We start from the raw sequence: 18,716 nt of genomic DNA, 5'->3' as shown, positions 1-18,716 counted from the left end.
TTTCCATGTCATTTCAGTTTATTCTCCCAACAAACTTCATTGCTTTAGTCAGTGACTGATATCATCATCTCCCTATTGCAGATTCAAAACCCGGAAATATCTTGCATAAGTTGTAAAACAAACAAACAAAAACAAAAACCCCAGCACTCCCTCTCAAACAAACAAACAAAACCAAAAACCAAAAAACCTCCTAGAAGTGAAATGGTTTGACTACATATTTCAAGGGTCCAGGGGCTACAAAAGTTTTCCTTTTCTTAGCTAGAGAAAGTACAAGAACCAGAACAAAATCCTGAATAGTCTCAAGGCTCTTCCCTTGATCAGAAATCAAATGAGAACTGCATTGGTCAGACAAGAAAGTGAAATCTCTTCCAAATAATATATGAGTCAGCCTCCATTCAGAGATGGCTCTGTGGCTTAGTTGGTGAAAGCGCCTGTCTAGTAAACAGGAGATCCTGGGTTCAAATCCCAGCAGGGCCTACGTTAGTGTTATTTTAAATACAGCGGATAGAAATTGGAGTTTACATATCTTAAAGTCTCACCAGTAGAAGGGAATAGCATTCCTTGGTACTTCACTTTAAAAAAAAATAAAAAAGATAGTAACAGCAACTTTCCTTATAGCAAGTGAAATGAAAGAAATGACAAACCATCTGTGTTAAAAACTCAGGATACTGGCCGTGACATTATGAGATGGACGTTATATGTGCTTAAGACAATTACCTCTTGGAGTTCCCGTCGTGGTGCAGTGGTTAATGAATCCGACTAGGAATCATGAGGTTGTTGGTTCTGTCCCTGCCCTTGCTTAGTGGGTTAAGGATCCAGCGTTGCTGTGGTGTAGGTTGCAGACGCGGCTTGGATCCCGCGTTGCTGTGGCTCTGGCGTAGGCCGGTGGCTACAGCTCCGATTCAACCCCTAGCCTGGGAACCTCCATATGCCGCGGGAGTGGCCCAAGAAATAGCAAAAAGACAAAAAAACATACTTGTTTTAATGGCTCATTGAATGGTTAATCTCTCCAATTGCCCCCAATTTTGATCCACATATCTTTCTGGAACACTGAATAGCACCTTACTGCCATGCTTCTTAAAATTTTGTGAACAAATAAATGCCCCAGTGACCCATTACAATGACAGTTTTCTAATTACTACCTAGGAAATGGCGCCTACAAGTCAGCATTTCTACAAGCTCCCAGATAAGTGACATTTACAGTACAGTTACATGAACCATCATTTGTGAAGCAAGACTAGTGACAGGGTGATCTAATTCCAATGGGTCTGCTTTTGAGTGCTGTACTTTTGTATGTTTACAGCTCTTTTCTAAATTCATTAGATAATCTAGAGTTGTTTTTACTCATTTGCTTTAAGTCAAATCAAATCCAAAAAGAATAGAAGAACAAGAAAAAAATTCTAAAATAAATTAGAGTCGTGTAGGAGTGCCATCTGTGGTGCAGTAGGTTAGGAATCCTACTGCAGTGGCTCAGGTCACTGCAGAGGTGCTCCTTTGATTCCCTGGCCCCAGATGCAGTGGGTTACAGGATCCAGCATTGCCACAGCTACAGTTAAGTTTCAATGCCTGGCCTAGGAACTTCATGTCCCATGGGTACAACCGAAAAAGAAAAGAGAAGAAAAAAAAAATACAGTAGTGTAAATCAAGTAGTGTTATAAGTCTTTCCTCCTTTTTATGTGATCACTGGAACTCCAAACTATACCAGAAATTTTGGAAGGGGAAGAAAAATGATTACATCTAAAAGGAATAAGAGAAAATTAATGACAAGCACACCAAGTCCTATTTTTTCTTCAAATAAAAGGTGCAGGCAAACTAAATTTTAAAAGTTCAATTTTTTAAAAAACAGTACTTTTGATCAGAAACATCCTCATGCATTTACTAGTCACGTGCTCTAAAAAAAACCCCAATCAACCTGGAAAAATACATTAAATCCTGAGACTTGAAATTTAGTAGTTTATCTGCTGCTTGTCTTTTCACACACTAGGAAATATTTTTAAAGTATTTGCCATTCTCCTCACATGCCCTCCTCCCCTACCTTCGGTAATGAGCCCAGCATTTCTCATGAGGGCTTCCTTCCAAACAGTTGCTTGTGTCTCCCCACAACAGTCTAACAGGCTAGTGGCCCCTGTCGTGAGCATTTGGGATGGCTGCAGTGTGTCAGAAGAACTATGTTGTGGATCAATGGGGGTGGAACGCTGACTGCCATTGGCAGCCAAAGGGATCGACAGGGATATGAACCACTGCCAGGAGGGGTGGGTATTTCATGACAACGTTGGTCTCTACAAACTGATTCCCAAATGAAACCTGTAAACTCAGAGATAGGTCTTCCCGAAAGGGTCTCCGCTCTAATGGAAATCCCATTTCTCTACCCACTGAAGTGAGTGGATGCTCACTGCTCCTGATTTCCATGACATTTCACATGGCCCATAACCTACCACCACCAAGAAAGAAACTGCCTCTCCTGTGAACTCTCCCCGCCTTGACTTTTGGTTTTTTGACCAGCTCATAGACCTGACTAGTGCCTTCCTGGGGGCTCGAGCCTAATGAATCACCTTGTCTATGCAGACTGACTTCTGTTCACTTTAATCCTCCTCCCACTGCACATTTCACAGGCATCGGGGTACCAGTCAGCGGGATCAAGGATGGGAAAGATTGAAACCCAGAGCGGCAATGCTGGAATGTCGAGGGGGAAAAAGTTGGGCGGGTTCCCATCAAGTTTTAAACTGGAGATCTTTCCTATGGGAGGCAGAGGTGGAAACCTCCACATTACATGGGACAGACTTCTGCTGCAGACCCTGGGCAGCCTTAAGAGCTTATTCCCTGTCATCATACCCTCTTCTCCCTGCTCACGGTGCGGGGTGGTGCCGAGTCTGCTGCTACAATTCCACACTGAAATTGGTTCCAGGCAAAGTACCATACCACGGGAGCCATGCCCAAGCCACAACGATGACAGCATTTGGCTGCCGAAGCCCAATCTTGAATGCATGAAGAAGAGCTTCACATATCTGGGCACTTATTAGAACTGGCAGTACGGTTATGATTCCACCACCAAAACACTACCCTCTCAAAGAGATGCTGGGTTGTTCTTTCTTCTTTCATCTCTGCATCTCCCGTAATTGTCTCTGTAGCATCATGTTGGGACTAACTCGTCACCTCCAAGTCTACCAGTCTTGCCCAGGCCCCTCCCCCCTTTAATCTCCTGTTTCCATCTCCAGTTGTAGGGCACATGGGCACTTAGCACTCAGCACAGCCCAAAATGGATTCCTTCTCTCGCCTGTTAAGTGGACACTCTTTTCCAAGGTTCTGTCTCAGCGAGGAAACAGGGCTTAAACTTGACTCCAGCCACCGCCTCCACTAGCCGATCAAAGTCAATTGCTGATTCTTTTCCCTCTCCTCCCTGTGGGATTTCCCTCTCCCATCTCCCTGATGTGAGAGCTCCGCCTTCGCCTTGAGCCACCACACTCTTTCCTTCATCAAAGCCCCTTCCTCATTCCTGTGTCTCCATTCTTGGCCCCTTGAATTCCTTACCTGCCTAGCAAGCACACAGAGGGGTCTTCAGCTTGAAAAGGAAAGGGTCATTTCTCTTCTTCACACTTTCCCCACTCTCCACATCCCACCCCATCAAAGCGTTAAGTGGACGCCCCAACCCCACCAGAGCCCATTCTTCCTGCTCTGACTCATATTTTGCCACTTTGTCTTACTTCTCCCTGGGCCATGCCTCGTTAGCTGAGCTCCTTTGGAATCTCCCCCCAAAAAACCTTGCTTTCTCTTGCTGTGCTCCTCTCCCGAATGCCAGATTCCCCTCTGCCTCAACCAATTCACTTCTTTCCAACTAGTAAGACTCAGATCAGCGGTCACTTCTTCAGGAAGAGTCTCCTTGACACTAAGAGTTGGGAAAGTACCCCTTTTCTATGCTTCTGGGAAGAGGCATAAGCGCTTATCTCTGTGGTTTCCATGTGGCAAGTTCACCAGTTACTCACTGATTTCCTGCCATCCTCTTATAATCATCAGTGCATGTGCCCTTTGCTATCCCAGGCCTGTACACTTTTTCAGGACACCTGGTAGCTCCAGGGTCTAGGTCAGGATTGGAGGATTGGGTACATTGTGGGCTGTTCATTACTTTCTTTTAAGGACATTCTAATCAAGTATTAAAAAACAAGAAGCCATCGTTTATGCTGCCAACTGGAGGTCAGGGGAAAGGCGGGGGGGAGACTCCAATGTTGCTGCTTGGGAAAGTGTCATCACTCTTTTGTCCCCTGGAACACTATGACTGACCCAAGTTTTAGTGGCTGAGCGCAAGAGTTTTCAAATTTGCTTTTGTCAAAAAGATGCTGATGCAGAGCTGTCCTGTGCTGAATTCCTCGGAGGAGGCGACGCCGGGAAGGGAAGCCTGAAACAATGGAGATCAGATTACAAAGGAATAATAATAATAATAATAATAATAATAATAATAATAATAATAATAATAAGGCCTAGGCAAGTAGGTGGTCTGTGGAACAGATTGAGCTCATTCAAAGCACAGGCACTGCAAGACAGGACGAATGACACTGGATAAAAGATTGGCTGGTGACTCCTAGATTCTCTCAGTCAGCATAAAGTCCAGGCACGTGAATTCCCAAACACTACTCCTCCGCTTGTCACCCCGTCCTTAGAGTCGACTGGGCAGAGCCCATGCCCACCCCTGCTCAGTTGTCACCTCCAGACAAGCATTGCCACAAGTCTGGTGGTCCGGAGGGCACCCGTGGGGTGGGTCCTGGCTCCTATCTATGGTGAGGAAGAGACATCGAAATCAAAGTCACAGGATAACCGTACCAGGTAGCTTCTTGTCATCAAACGCCCTAGGAGTGTGCTCTTACCCTGTCTGCTGTTGGGAAGGACTTTGGACACTGCCTTTAAGTCATGCTGCATTATGAATCATAGACTTTCTGTAGTCTTCTTTGAACCAAATTGTGACGGGGGGTGGGGGGGAGTGAGTGCGGGGAGCGGGGAAAGCAAAGTACCGAGATTGAAAATAGACGAAGGGAGAGATAGTAAATGCTGCACTTGGGGACGCGAAGGAAATGAGCACGCCCTTTCATGGGCGATGTGAAACGGCGGCGACCTCCGGGCCGTTTCCGTGGTGTAGTGGTCAGCACATTCGCCTTACACGCGAAAGGTCCCCGGTTCGAAACCGGGCGGAAACACCGCCCCCTGCAGGCTTTTGCCACCCTGTCCGCTGTACCAGGTGCTTGCTCCCGGGGATCCCCAGCCTTCCACGTCCGCACACCAGCCGTGCTCAGACCTCCTTCTTACTCAAGTCCCTAATGAATTTGAAGACTCCTCGATTCCTCTGCATCCAGCACCTTTGACCAAGTTTGTATCATGCGTATGTCCTTCCAGTCTGGCTAGGGCTTCTCTTCCCGGGCCTTCGAGGTGTTCGGTTTGGCTCTATCAACCTTTCTTCTCTGCCGGGCCCTTGCTACGTGATGCCTAACATGCAGCTGCTCATCTCAAAGGCATGGAGTATTTTCCAAAATTTCCTTCAACAGGCTTGATTGTTGTCACGTCCACGGGTCGTCTATAGGCAAAAGATTTGAACAGGCACTTCATGAAAAGTAACCAAAGAAGCGGTACGCAGCTGAGGAATGCCCACTGCAGTGTCAAGGAAGAAATGAGGGAAGGGAGGGAGGCATTCAGTCGAACAAGTAGACTAAAGTCAAACAAATCCAGAAACCAAGGGTGGTGCTAGCACAAGTCTTCCATGTCCGACATTTTTTTCTTGCCAGAAATACTTTCGGAAACCGTCAGTAGGAAATGCGTATGCGGAGAAGGTGGAAAGGAATGGCGCAGAGGATGGAGGAAACGCATTGGAAAAGTATCCCGTCTCCCCGACTGCACGGGATCTTTGCTTAACTTGCCTGTCCTTTCCTTTTTTCTCCTCCTTCCCCGGGGCCCGCCGTCCTCACCCCGCCAGCACCCTCACGGACTAGGCCCGCGGTCCGCGCCGGTCGATGCCTCTCTCTCTGCTCAGGTGTTTCCACGCACGCCGTCGAGGCCACGTCTCCCCTTTTCTGGAAGCGCAGGCGGCGTGCCCGGGTCTGCAGCCCCAGACGCATCACCCCCGGGCCCTGCCGCTTCCACGAGTTGTCCTTTGGGCCCAGAGACCTCCTGCTTCACGGGGCTCAAAAGCCAGTGGCGTTTGGGCCCAGAACGGTCCTGGCCGCATTGGAATGGGGTCGGAGTGGGCTTCCCTGCGTGCGTGTTTAGAGGCAAGTCTGTGGGACACGCATACACGGACTCGGGCGCTGGGGACCTCGCAAGCAGGGTATCTGGTCCCGCAGCGTCTCCCCTGGGGTCTTTCCAGCGTTCGGCTCCGCTCGAGGTGCGCGCCCAGCAGGAGGAGACGGTCCGCGTCGCGACCAAGGAGCCCGACTGTTCGCGGAGTCGGGACCTTGACTGTTCCGAGTCAGGCCCACGCGGCGCGCGCTTTGCATTTGCTGGGCTCTGGGAGGAATGTCTCACCAGGGAGAAAGGAGAGGGGCCCACGTGTTTCAACAGGATACTGAGTTGGTGATGTGTGCGTGTTCGCGGTACAGATTTTTGGTTATTTAAAAAAACACACACACACAAACCCCACGACATTCGGCACATGCTACTTCTCCTTGACTGTTAAGGAAGACGTGTTCACCTAAGAAGATATGGGAAAGTCATTCTGGGTTAACTGTGAATTAACTAAGCCTTTTTGCTAGCTAGGGCTGCCTGCTCTGTGACCTATTAAACTTGTCTTGGACGTCTGCTTTAACCATTAACCTTTAAAGCCGAGGGCGCGTTACCCGAAGAAAGGCGGTTCGTTTTAAAGAAAACGCGTACATGCCTCCCTTCCTGGGACCTGGGGGCTAGTAGTACTTGCCAGGTGCCTGGGCCAGACGGACTCGCCCTGTGCCTGCTGCTCCGTCTTTTGGGGAACCTTAAAGGAAGGTGCCCCGTCGGGTTTGGCGCTCTTTGTTCTGACAAGACACCAGCCTGTGCTGAAATCCACGCTTCTCTGAAGCAGTTGCTCGGGGCTCTCTGAGAGGCTGTGTCCCGGGATATAAAAGGCGTTTCTCTTCCTAGAATACGTAGATCGTTCGTTGATTCTTTCCGTCAACAACCGGGTACAAGGCGGGAACATGGGGGAAAGCACGTCCCGGGCAATTTTACTGCCACATCTGAGCTATCAGTGCATCTGCATTTACAGAGCTCGGTACGGTCGGGCGGCAGCGGCGGCGGTCGCTAGTCGGAATTCCACTCGGGGAAGCCGCATTTGCCGGGCTCTTGGCCCTGGTGGGCTGAGGGGTGTGGTGGGATCCAAACGCCTGAGCGGCTCTTTGTTGGTTTGTTTTCCCCTCAACCTGTTTTGGGGGAACTTCAGCGGTTTCTTGGGTTTGGGTTTGGGGGTTTTTGATGTAGATCGTGTCAGACCCCAGATGTCAAATTCCGTGAACTTTACCGGGACGAAGGGATAAAAAGGCAGAAGACGGTGTTGCTAAAAGAGCCAACCGTCACCTAAAATGTGTTATAGCTGTGTTATCGCGTGACCCTGAAGACTATGGCCTGAAATCCTCTCCAAGGCCACTCCTACGTCTTCAGCCTCATTTCATACCTCACCGCCCCTTTCCCTCCAACCACAGTGCTCTCCCTATTTGTGACCAGTCCCTCTTGTTTACCACGGATGTGTGCCCGTGTTCTATGTTCCACCTCAAAGACTTTTCCGTCCCTGGTTGACATTTCCTCATCCATGAACTTGACCCCCATCCTTACTCCTTCAAGTAAAACTTCCTCAAACTCTCTCAATGAACCTTCCCATTTCTCCTAGCGCTGCTCACCTCTCTTTTATTGCCCAGGCCATTTGGCAAAAGACGGCCGAGCGGGGATGAGGACACCCTGCTCTCTGGATTCCCGGTCCGCTCCATTAGAGAACATCACTACACCGTGTCTCGCTTCTTCCTCTCTTTCAACCCAGAGATCCTCCTCTCAAGGCAGTTTTACATTGTGAGGCGGTGGGGGTGTGGGGGAGTGTGTGTGTGTGTGGGGGGGGGGTGTCGCCTTTGCCTGATTTGAAAACTGCGATAAACCAATAACCACGTCGTCTAAAGAGAGCATATCTGTCTGTTTGGAGTCTCGGTGGTATTAAATCAGTCCCTCAGTCCCAACAGTCTGTGGGCAGTATGATTTCTGAAGTGGGGGTGCCGCTATGGAACTGTTGCCTCTTTCGGCCTTTACCGTGTACTTTTGCCTGCTTTTATCCGACGCCCGATTCGTCACGGCATTTGGTCAGGATTGTCCCTCTTAGTGAGTAGTGGTCTTTCAACAGGAAGAGAAAAAGGTGTGTGATTCGTACAACCAAATGCATTTCCAAAGACACGAGCTTTCTCTCATGACAGACGCTTCGTTGACAAGAAGACAGGGCCGTCATTAACCGCCCTTGCACACATAATCAGTAGCCATGGGAGTGTGTAAGACTATAGGACGAAGGGGGAAGCACGGCAGGCTAACAGAGGGCAAAACTGTGCCAAGGGCACGCCCAGGTGAAAAATTGCTTTAAAGGAATAGCATTCTTTCTGCCATGTACGGGAAGTTCTAAGAGTCGAGGTCGCTTGTTATCTTCAGTGGGGAGGTGGAACACAGAGTTGTAGTGAGGAACCTTTGCACAAGCGACATGAAATCTGTGGGAGTCCGCAGGTGGGTGGTTCTCGCTCTCCTCGTAGCGCAACGAACGCCGTCTGCAGCCTATCTTTGACAAAGAGGGACCTTGGGGGTGGCCCGAGCAGGCGGGCCAGTGGCGCAATGGATAACGCGTCTGACTACGGATCAGAAGATTCTAGGTTCGACTCCTGGCTGGCTCGTGTCTCTTTTGACACACCCGCCTTCCGGCATCCACCCAAACCAATTCTTCCGATGTCGCTCTCGCTTTGCTGCTTGCCACCCCTCCCTGCCATCCTGCCTCTTGCCGAACACCCAAGGACCCTCCAAAGGCCAGCAAACGGACAGCCGCAAGCTGACAGGAGCTCTCGGTTTCCACCTCGTTCCGCGAATCTGGGGAAAGGATCACACAGAGAGACCTACACACAGTTTCAAATCCAAAAGGCTTTTGAGAGAAGACGCGCAGAGGAGGAGGAGGAAGACGACGACGAAGGAAAAAGAAAAACCACGTGGGTCTCCGAGCGCCTTCGCCAATGTTATTCTCACTGGGTTACCCCACCCACCCATTTCCTGTTCAAAAGAGAGGAGGCTTTGACCGAGGACCTGTTAAATCCAGAAAGGCCGGGGTTACGGGAGCGGCTGTCGGAGCTGGTCCTGACGCCCACTCTCTACATTCAAGCCCGGCGGAGCTCGCCTGCCAGAGCCGCGACCGCCAGGAGAGAGCCGGTTCGACGCTCTCAAAATTTAGGGGAGAACCAACGTGTTGCTCTTCTTCCTTCCTAAGTAAGCCGTCGTGGGCTCCGAGGCTCAATCAACTAACTACACGGGAACACATGCCACCCACCCACCTTGGATGGTGGGTGAGGCGTAAAAGTCAGGCTGGCCCGTACGGGGATCGAACCCGCGACCTTGGCGTTATTAGCACCACGCTCTAACCAACTGAGCTAACCGGCCGCCGCCTGAGGGCTGCGCTTTCGCTTAAATCTTTTAAAAATTCCTTCCCAGAATTTAGTCAAGGAACGTTCAACCAAACCAAACCACCTTACCTTTCGGAGACCCCATGAGTACCTGGCTGCTCCATGCGCAACGCAGCAAAGGTCTGGTGGGCCATCGGCACAGAAAACCAGCCAAACTCAGTCCGCAGGTGTTTGAACCAAACGAAGGCTTTTATTGCGGGGCGCCGAGCACGCGAGTGGAAGACAAGCCTCGCGTCCACGCCAACTTGGTCTTTGCGCTCGGGGTGTTCTTCAAGGGGAAGACCAAAGAAGCTGGCATTAACCACCGACGCGTGGCATTTCTCAGTCACCGTTTCGGGAGGCAAGATGTGTCCGGTTTAGGAGCCTCTGGCCGGGTGGCCCGTGGCTCGGGGATCTGTTCCCTCAGCTTGCCCCCCTGCTGACCCAAACCGACGGAGTACCTTAACGAGGCTGTCTGTCACAGCAATTACAGGACATTGACGCTGTTATCAAGAGCAGCAACTGTAGTCGGACTCTGGTCGGTGAGTGTCCCGTTGGCGCAGACTCGAGGTCCGAGAGGAACAAGAGAGGACTGCCTGCCAGACCAGTGGGCGTTCCTCCTCTCCGTCCTTCGGTTTTTCCCGGTCAAGCACCGCCGGACACAGACCGAGCAGCGTCCGGAGGTCAAGTGCCCCGAATCCCGCTTCCTCTCCTGCGATCATTTTCCGACACCAAGAGATGGCGACCACACGCAGAACTTCCCTAAGCTCAGGTAAACCCGAACAGAACAGAAACCGAGCAATGTTCAGAAACCCACCGAAGCCGAAGGCTGCCTAAAATGTCCTGCCTTGGGACAGGAACATCTTGCCTTCGGCATTCGTGCTCGCCTGGTGCGACTCCCTGACGTCGGTATTACTCATTTCAATTAGAAAAGCGCAGTATCATTTCGCGAAAATAAAAAAAAAGGAAAAGGAAAAGAGAAAAGAGGAATTCAGTGTTGCTCGCCCTGGGCTTCCCAGAGAAGTCTCTTCTCGCTTTTGGTCCCCAGTGGAGGCGGTGGGGGTGGGGGTGGGGGGCTGGGGACGGGGACGGGGGTGTTCGGGAAGGGAGGGGGAGGCAAATAACAAGGACGCAGCGGAGCAGGGTTTCCGTAGTGTAGTGGTTATCACGTTCGCCTCACACGCGAAAGGTCCCCGGTTCGAAACCGGGCGGGAACAGCGCCTGTCTTTTGCACTTTTCCCGGAACGCTGGAGGAACCTGCAGAGGACACAGGTACATCGAGGAGAGAGGTGTCCCCGGAGAGCGACCTCGGGGGGACCTCTGCGACGAGGGGGACTATCTCCTTCAGGCGCCCTATTCCGCTCCTCAGGAGGGACCCCGGGCTCACCCCCAAGGGCCGGGGCCGATTGCCAGCCATTTGCTCTTGCAAATGAGCCCATACCTGCATGGATTCCAGGGCCTTTAGCCGCAGCTTCCTCCAAAAGCTTCCGCTTCCTCTGTCAAACCTAGGAGGACGACTTCAAACCAGTGCTCTTTCTTTCCTCCGTTCCTTTTGGTTTTCCCTTCAGAGAAAGCGTCTCATTCTTTTGATTGAGGATGCAAGGCGACAGCAACAAAGTCTCCCTAGAGAAACAACAGTACCAAGATGCAAGGCAACAGCAACAAAGCCTCCCTAGAGGAACAACAGTACCAAGTCCCTCCAACCAACGCAGCGAACGCGCGCGTAGCAGTAACGATCACTTGCAAGTTGACACTCAGAAAAGGTTGGGGGGGGCGGAGGGAGGGCGGAGGAGGGCAACAAAGAAACAAGGAAACAAGCCCAACCCCCCCCCCCCCGAAACAGAAAACCCAGGAAGTCCGCAGCTGTCGAGGGCCGGTTAGCTCAGTTGGTTAGAGCGTGGTGCTAATAACGCCAAGGTCGCGGGTTCGATCCCCGTACGGGCCACTCTCTTTAGCCGCCTCCCGGAGGAGGCGCCCCGCCCTTTTCCCAGGAAACTCGCTCCTGGACCTACGGAGACCAGGGAATTAGCTAGCGTACAGGGCGCCCAGTCGTCCCGAATCCGTTACCCTCTTATTCCTCTCCGGCCCTCAGAGCCCAACTCCGTCCTCGGCTTCCCGTAAGTTCAGCGTTTGTCCGGGCCGTGTTCCTTTTCCTCCCGCCCCGATGGCTGAGGACAGAGTCATGCAGGGACCGAGGGCACGAGAGTGGGCGCCGTGCCGAACAGGAGAAAAAAAGAAAGAAAGAAAGAAAGAAAGAAAGAAAGAAAGAAAGAAAGAAAGAAAGAAAGAAAGAAAGAAAGAAAGAAAAGAAGAAAGAAAGAAAAGAAAGAAAGAAAGAAAGAGAGAAGAGAGAAAGAAAGAAAAAGAAAAAGAAAGAAAGAAAGAGAGACGAGAGCAAAACATATAAGAGAGAGAGAGAGAGAGAGAGAGAAAGAGAGAAAGAGAGAAAGCAATATAATGAAATACCCGAGCGCGACGCGAGAGAAGAGAAAGATAGACAGAGCTAACTCGATCACTCCCGCTCCCGAACTAACCTCTCTCTCTCTCGCTGCTCGCGCTCACGACAATGCCCGCCTTAAACCTGTAACAGGACAATACCCAATAAATACAGAACGAAACAGCTGCACTCGATCTCTTCTCACCTGACTCTACCTCCGGATAGACTCCCCCCTCTTACACCGTACACTACCCTCCCTCATCCCGCCATCACCCACCTCCACTCCCCATGCTCCCTCCCTCGCATCCACTGCCGAATACCAATCCCTCCCGACTCCCTCCCTCCCGTCCCTCCCCTCACATGCCCTCACCTCCCTGCGAGTGTAGTTTTTCTTTCTCTTTCTGTTATTACAGCATGATGATTTCTAATTATTTTCACCCCCCCACCCTTTATTTGTCAGCACAACAGAAAACAAGCGCTCTTCGTTTGGGCTTTTCGCAACCGCCACACCAACACTTATCTTGGACCCTGAGCTCATCAGTTTATTGAAGTTTTCCAGGTCGATCCCTAAATTGGCCGATCAAACTCCTTCCAAACCTCAACAATACTAAATATATCTCGTTAATGCTTTGTCCTTTTCCCACTTTTCTAACTCTTAACCCTCAGCCGAGGTTGCCCTGCGAGGAAACACCACGGTAGCTCGATTGGTTCGGGATACCTTTCTGGCCCTCCGCAGGCGCAGCGCTTTGGTCACTTTGAACAAGAACCACAAAACGCAAGCTTTTGTTTTCTTTTTCTTTTCTTTTTTTAAGGACGGAGTCAGACTGGATCGTGTGAGCGAGGATAGCACCGTGGCTTCTGCCTTGCAAGGACATTCAGGATCGTGTCACTCACTGCCTGTCCCCTGCGGGGCGTCTTTCTTTCCCCAGGCTTGGCAGCTCCCTACCTGCACGCGCTGAGCAGTATTAAGCTCAACGCAGCCTTCTTTCTGGCGTGGTCTCTTATCACGGCCCCGTCCCTTCTGATACTCTGCCCTGCCAGCTCCAGCAGTTTTGGTCTCCTGGACGCTCCTCCACCCAGGGAGTTCACCAGCCTCCGGCCTGGGTTCCTGTTCTCCTCCTCACCGGGGCCTGGAAACTCGCTCCAGGAGGTGAGAACGACGGTACCCACCCTCTGCTTCTCACCTCAAGTCCCAGCAGGGTGGCTTCATATTCATTTTTTTTTTTTTTTTTTTTTTCCTGTCAGGGAACTCCACCATCCTTCTTTGCCTGATGTTTGGTGTCTTGAAAAGTGTCCTTTCCTCTGTTCTGTCAGCTTTTGGCTCTGTCAGGCGGGAGGGCGTATCAGATCCTTGGGATGTCCTCTTGGTTGGAAACAGGCCTTTTCCCCTCTTCGGAGGATGACGAGGGGGAAGCTGAGGCCTCTTGGGTTTGTGCTGTGAGTTGCAAGCTCCGGGTGCGGTTGGTTAGCACAGTGGCCTGTCCTAGGGCGGGCAGTTGGCACTGCCTTTCTGGGAAACTCGGGGGCCTCGTGTTGCTTGTGGCGAGCAGTGTGAGCGCATAGTGGACTGGGGCTCCAGGCTCCACCCGGGTCCGTCTGTCTGGAGGGTTCTGGCTGCAAGCCTCAGTGCTGGTCAGATGGTCTTTTCTGGGGTGTGTGTGGTGTTGTTGGTGGTGTGTGTGTGTGGGTGTGTTCGCGCGCGCGTGTGCGTGTGTGTACGTGTGCGTGGCGCGGTTGGGGGAGAGGAGGGCACTTGTGGGAGAGAGGGGCCTGAGTCCAGGAGCCTGAGGGGCCAAATGCAACCAAAATGGGCATTTAGATGTGTCCCGCCGGCAGGCGTGAAGGTGGGAATTTTCTGATGAGGGGTGGGCCTCGGATCCAGGTGGGATCCAGCCCTTCTCTAACCGCCCCCCTGCCGTCGCCTGTGGGGCCTCGGAACACCTACCTGCTCTCTCCTCGCCTCCGTGTCTCCGTCGGGGAATTCCGGTCGTCCTCCTTGGTGGCCTGGTGATCACCGCCGCTTGGCGCACCTCAGAGGCTGAGACCGGAGGAGTCCATGGACCTGCCAGCTCCCAGGTCCCCCGAGCAACCCGGCTCGGTGCTTCCCTCCCTTGCTGCTCCTCTAGTCCTATCCCCGTTCTCTCCGTCTCCTCCTCGCCCACCCCCGGGCCCCGCCTCCCTTCTCTTTGCTTGTCAGGCCTCTGTGGTGCCCTTTCTCTCCAACCCTTTCTTCAAGGACCAACTTAAGGCACCTTAAAATACAAAGATCTTAAGTGTAGACTGAGCTCCATAAACTTGACGTGTACGTATGGTCCTCCCGGGTCACCGCTGCCCGGATCGAGATTGAGAACAGCCCACTGGTCCAAAAATGGCGTTATGTCCCCCTACACCAGTCAATATTGCACCCTCCTGCAAGCGGATCGCTTTCCACTCATTTCTAGCACCAGGTAACTTTGGCTCTTTGAACGTTCATAGAGGTGGGTGGAATTCTGGTATACATCCATTGGGAGGCATTTTTTTTTTTGCCCAACGTGACCCTTTTGAGATTTGTTTTGAGTCCTTACATGCACAGAGGTCCCACAGACGTTTGTGCTTTTTTATTGCTAGAAGTTTATTCCTCCTACTTCAGAAACTATCAGAAGGTATCCGTACCCCGAGTGGGACATAAGTCACGATATGCCTATAGGAAAAAGGCCCGCGCGAGGCAAGCGTCCGCCAGCAGAGTGGCGCATGCGGGAGCGTGCTGGGCCCATAACCCCAGAGGTCGATGGATCGAAACCATCCTCTGCTAAGGCCGGTTCCTTTTGCGACACCCGCCCTCTCTCTCCCACAGCGCAGAAGCACAGGATGCCGCAAACAAAATCTCCAATGTCACCACCACCACCACCCCCCCGGCCACCGGCTCTCGGGAAGCCAGGAAGCGTGAGCCGGTAGGGGAGGAGGGGGGCGGGGAGGAGGCGGCGGCAGAGAGGGAGCTGGCGCAAAATTCCCCCTCCTCACTCATTTCAAAACAGAGGCAAATCTCTGGCCCCTCTTACAAAAAGTGACAACTCTACCGTGAATTTCCAATGGATCAGCCGTATTCCCTGCAGCGAATATAACACGCCCTTGTCTCCAATTAGGATTTTCTATTGTCTTTACACTCCAAACAAAAACACTCTAAATTGCGTTTTCCCTTGGGTGCGAGTCTCTAGTCTTTGTGTGCCACCTCTTTTTTCACTCCTACGCACAATTCATCAAATTTCGATCTAGCAAGTTAATAAGAATGCTCGGTGAATCCTTCTTTAAAGACGTACGTGTTACAGTTACCGTGAGGACACCATGCCCATGCGTTTTATAGGAAAAACCGAGGCAAAGAAGCTAAATGCGAAATGGCAGGAGACAGTGAAAGGAATGAGTTAAAATTTTAAAAGTGTTGTGCATCCAGATCCCACAGTCTTTTTCAAAGGGGGAAAACACACGCAGGGAAGTCTTAGGAAAAAAACATTTTCTGGAAATGTTTTTAGTTAAATTACCCCTTAGTGATTCCTTACATTATGACAAGAAAATATAAATTCCTGCAAACAACAAGCACTCTGGAATAAGGAGAATTTTAAAGAAATAAAATCAATGAAAAAGTAGATGATGATGGGTGGGTGGGAGGGGCATGGGGAGGGGGACCATGTTCTATTCTTTTACTTTGTTGCTTTGATGGTATTCGTTGGAGGTCCCCTAAACCAACGTTCTCCGACTTGTTTTGCATTCTTACACCCAAATTTGTACAAATATTTCTTATTGGCAATATCAAACAAATGCAAATATTGGTGTCTCCTGAGTGTCACCTATAAACAAAGCGCTGTTTTCTATTCTATTTTTTGCCACCTTTCATTAAATTTAGATAGTCGAAGTATTTTGCATATTCTACTCTGAATAGTGTACCTTGAAAAATAAAAAATGCGCCTTTTGCAGGCTGCACCCTCATTCAAAAACTAATGTTTTTGCTAATTTTCACTGAATTATTCTCATTCCTACCTAAATAATTTTCATTCCCAAAGGCATGAATTGATGGGGGAAAATAGTCCCTGCCCTTTCACTATAAGCTGTCGTCAACTGAAAAAGAAAATCTACGACCTGAAAGTTGAGAGTTCAATCTTATTTGGAGTGAAATTAGGACTTAAACCTGGGAGTCAGCATCTCAGGTAGCTCTGAGAAAGGACTTGGAGGCGGTGAGGGAGGAGCTAGGATGTATAGCATTTTTTGCAATGGGCGGGAAGCAGGAACAAAAGAGACCTGGGCTCACTGAAATCTTTCCTTTGATAAGCACATCAGCTATCAGAGTCAGTCCTGAGTTTTCTCAGACTCCAGCATTCACCAGCTCTCACCCTTGGAGGTGACTGCATTTATGTATGTCTGTGACATTCTTTATCCTTAACTATAGACCAGGTTGAAATACCACCCTAGGAAGAAAAGGGGGAATATCAGGATAGATAAAGGTAAGGGGGAGGTTCGGGCAGCACGCACACATCTTCCAAAGCAAACAAGCATTTTTATAAATGTTTGTTGCTAATCGCCTGAAGGTTACTACCAGTCACAAAGGGCTGACATCACCATGAAGGATTTTAGCATTCTTCTAGATATGAGGAGGTGCCATAATCAGGCACATAAAATCTTCTCCTGAAAGTATCTTGACTATCTGATAGTTTTCCTAGAGCACAGATTGCCTCACTCCTGGTCTACACCCTGAGCTCCACTCAGGGGGTGCTGCAGTTTTGTAGCTGCAGTGGTTCATGTTTTACTCCATGTAAGAGGCTGATGGCAAGTGCCAAACTTTGGTTCACAATGTATTTCCAAAACAATCTGACTCTACATATATGACAAATTATTTATGAAGATTGTCTCAATATCTTCCACTGAATACTACTACTAATTGTGAAGGTAATTCATGTCAGAAAAAACCCCACTTAAACAGAGATATATAATTACTGCAAATAACTGAAATTAACATTTTAATTAGTGTATTTTTATTGCACAATGGCATGATTTGGTAATTGAGCATAAAAACACATGGATTAGGATAAAACTCTGGCAGATATGGAATGAAAATATATTGTGAGAGGAAATGTATTCTTGAAATTTTACAAGTGTAGATCTCCAGTAAGAAGAGGTGTAAGAAAAGAAATAGGAGGTCGAGGATGAGGGGAATGGGAAGAAGTGCTTAAGGCCTAAACTGAGATCTGATGAATGAGAAGAAAAGGAAGGCAATTTCCAAAATGATATAATTTGAATTAAAGTTCTTCATATTGGAAACAAAAGAAAAAGAAAGAAAAGGAAGGCAGATGATGTGAGGGCAGAGGGAAGTGAAGAAGGAGGGATTATGGAGTTTAGGGAGAATAGAAAGAATTTCACCAGACACCGGAAGTCAAGCGTGAGAACTGAGGAAGGATGACAATTAAGGCTGGAGATACATACAAGCATTAAAAGATTATCTAGAAGAACGTGGAAAGAGCTGGCTTTGTATGGAAATTCTCTTTAAATGACTGCAGTTTGAAGAGCAGGATAAAAGTTTAAAAAGGAAGCGTTAAAAAAAAATTAAAAAAAAAAAAAAGCCTTTTCAGGCGTGACGAGGTGGCCGAGTGGTTAAGGCGATGGACTGCTAATCCATTGTGCTCTGCACGCGTGGGTTCGAATCCCATCCTCGTCGAGAATCCCAAGGGTGATGCCTGAAATTTGTATTTTCTCTAAATTGACAGAGAACTTTTGACAAAATAATTGTACAACTTTCCTGCCTCACTTTCTTCCAACTTCCCTTCGCTTTGGTCAGGTAGTTTCATTTCCTTTTACAACACTCGGGCGTTCCTGCTTCTCGGTGAGTGTAATTGCTCTCTACACGCTTAGGAAAGGTAAATCCAAGTTGCAACCACTCTCCTATCACTGGTGGCCCAAACTGCAGAGTCATTGGAGCTAAGGCTTTGGTCAGACGCTGGATAGGCTCTTCTCTGAACAATTTATGGAAAATAAGTGGTCAAAACAAGTCGGAGAACGTTGGTTTAGGGGACCTCCAACGAATACCATCAAAGCAACAAAGTAAAAGAATAGAACATGGTCCCCCTCCCCATGCCCCCTCCCACCCACCCATCATCATCTACTTTTTCATTGATTTTATTTCTTTAAAATTCTCCTTATTCCAGAGTGCTTGTTGTTTGCAGGAATTTATATTTTCTTGTCATAATGTAAGGAATCACTAAGGGGTAATTTAACTAAAAACATTTCCAGAAAATGTTTTTTTCCTAAGACTTCCCTGCGTGTGTTTTCCCCCTTTGAAAAAGACTGTGGGATCTGGATGCACAACACTTTTAAAATTTTAACTCATTCCTTCATTCTCCTGCCATTTCGGCATTTAGCTTCTTTGCCTCGGTTTTTTCCTATAAACGCATGGCATGGTGTCCTCACGGTAACTGTAAACACGTACGTCTTTAAGAAGGATCACCGAGCATTCTTATTAACTTGCTAGATCGAAATTTGATGAATTGTGCGTAGGAGTGAAAAAAGAGGTGGCACACAAAGACTAGAGACTCGCACCCAAGGGAAAACGCAATTTAGAGTGTTTTTGTTTGGAGTGTAAAGACAATAGAAAATCCTAATTGGAGACAAGGGCGTGTTATATTCGCTGCAGGGAATACGGC

At 49.4% G+C, this 18,716-nt stretch overlaps 7 non-coding genes across 7 annotated transcripts; 6 read left to right on the top strand and 1 right to left on the bottom strand.

Annotated features, from left to right (window-relative positions):
• Positions 1–403: 403 nt before the first annotated feature.
• Positions 404–477, top strand: TRNAT-AGU (transfer RNA threonine (anticodon AGU)). The gene has a single exon. It is a non-coding gene; the product is annotated as a tRNA-Thr (tRNA).
• Positions 478–5,110: 4,633 nt separating this feature from the next.
• TRNAV-UAC (transfer RNA valine (anticodon UAC)) lies at positions 5,111–5,183 on the top strand. Its single transcript has one exon. It is a non-coding gene; the product is annotated as a tRNA-Val (tRNA).
• A 3,608-nt stretch (positions 5,184–8,791) lies between these two features.
• TRNAR-ACG (transfer RNA arginine (anticodon ACG)) lies at positions 8,792–8,864 on the top strand. Its single transcript has one exon. It is a non-coding gene; the product is annotated as a tRNA-Arg (tRNA).
• A 677-nt stretch (positions 8,865–9,541) lies between these two features.
• On the bottom strand, positions 9,542–9,615 carry TRNAI-AAU (transfer RNA isoleucine (anticodon AAU)). Its single transcript has one exon. It is a non-coding gene; the product is annotated as a tRNA-Ile (tRNA).
• A 1,146-nt stretch (positions 9,616–10,761) lies between these two features.
• TRNAV-CAC (transfer RNA valine (anticodon CAC)) lies at positions 10,762–10,834 on the top strand. The gene has a single exon. It is a non-coding gene; the product is annotated as a tRNA-Val (tRNA).
• A 654-nt stretch (positions 10,835–11,488) lies between these two features.
• TRNAI-AAU (transfer RNA isoleucine (anticodon AAU)) lies at positions 11,489–11,562 on the top strand. Its single transcript has one exon. It is a non-coding gene; the product is annotated as a tRNA-Ile (tRNA).
• Positions 11,563–17,652: 6,090 nt separating this feature from the next.
• Positions 17,653–17,734, top strand: TRNAS-GCU (transfer RNA serine (anticodon GCU)). The gene has a single exon. It is a non-coding gene; the product is annotated as a tRNA-Ser (tRNA).
• Positions 17,735–18,716: the final 982 nt, after the last annotated feature.

The sequence above is a fragment of the Phacochoerus africanus genome, chromosome 9 (assembly GCF_016906955.1).
Source record: "Phacochoerus africanus isolate WHEZ1 chromosome 9, ROS_Pafr_v1, whole genome shotgun sequence".
Lineage (NCBI taxonomy): Eukaryota > Metazoa > Chordata > Mammalia > Artiodactyla > Suidae > Phacochoerus > Phacochoerus africanus.
This window is presented reverse-complemented; position numbering and strand designations above follow the sequence as displayed.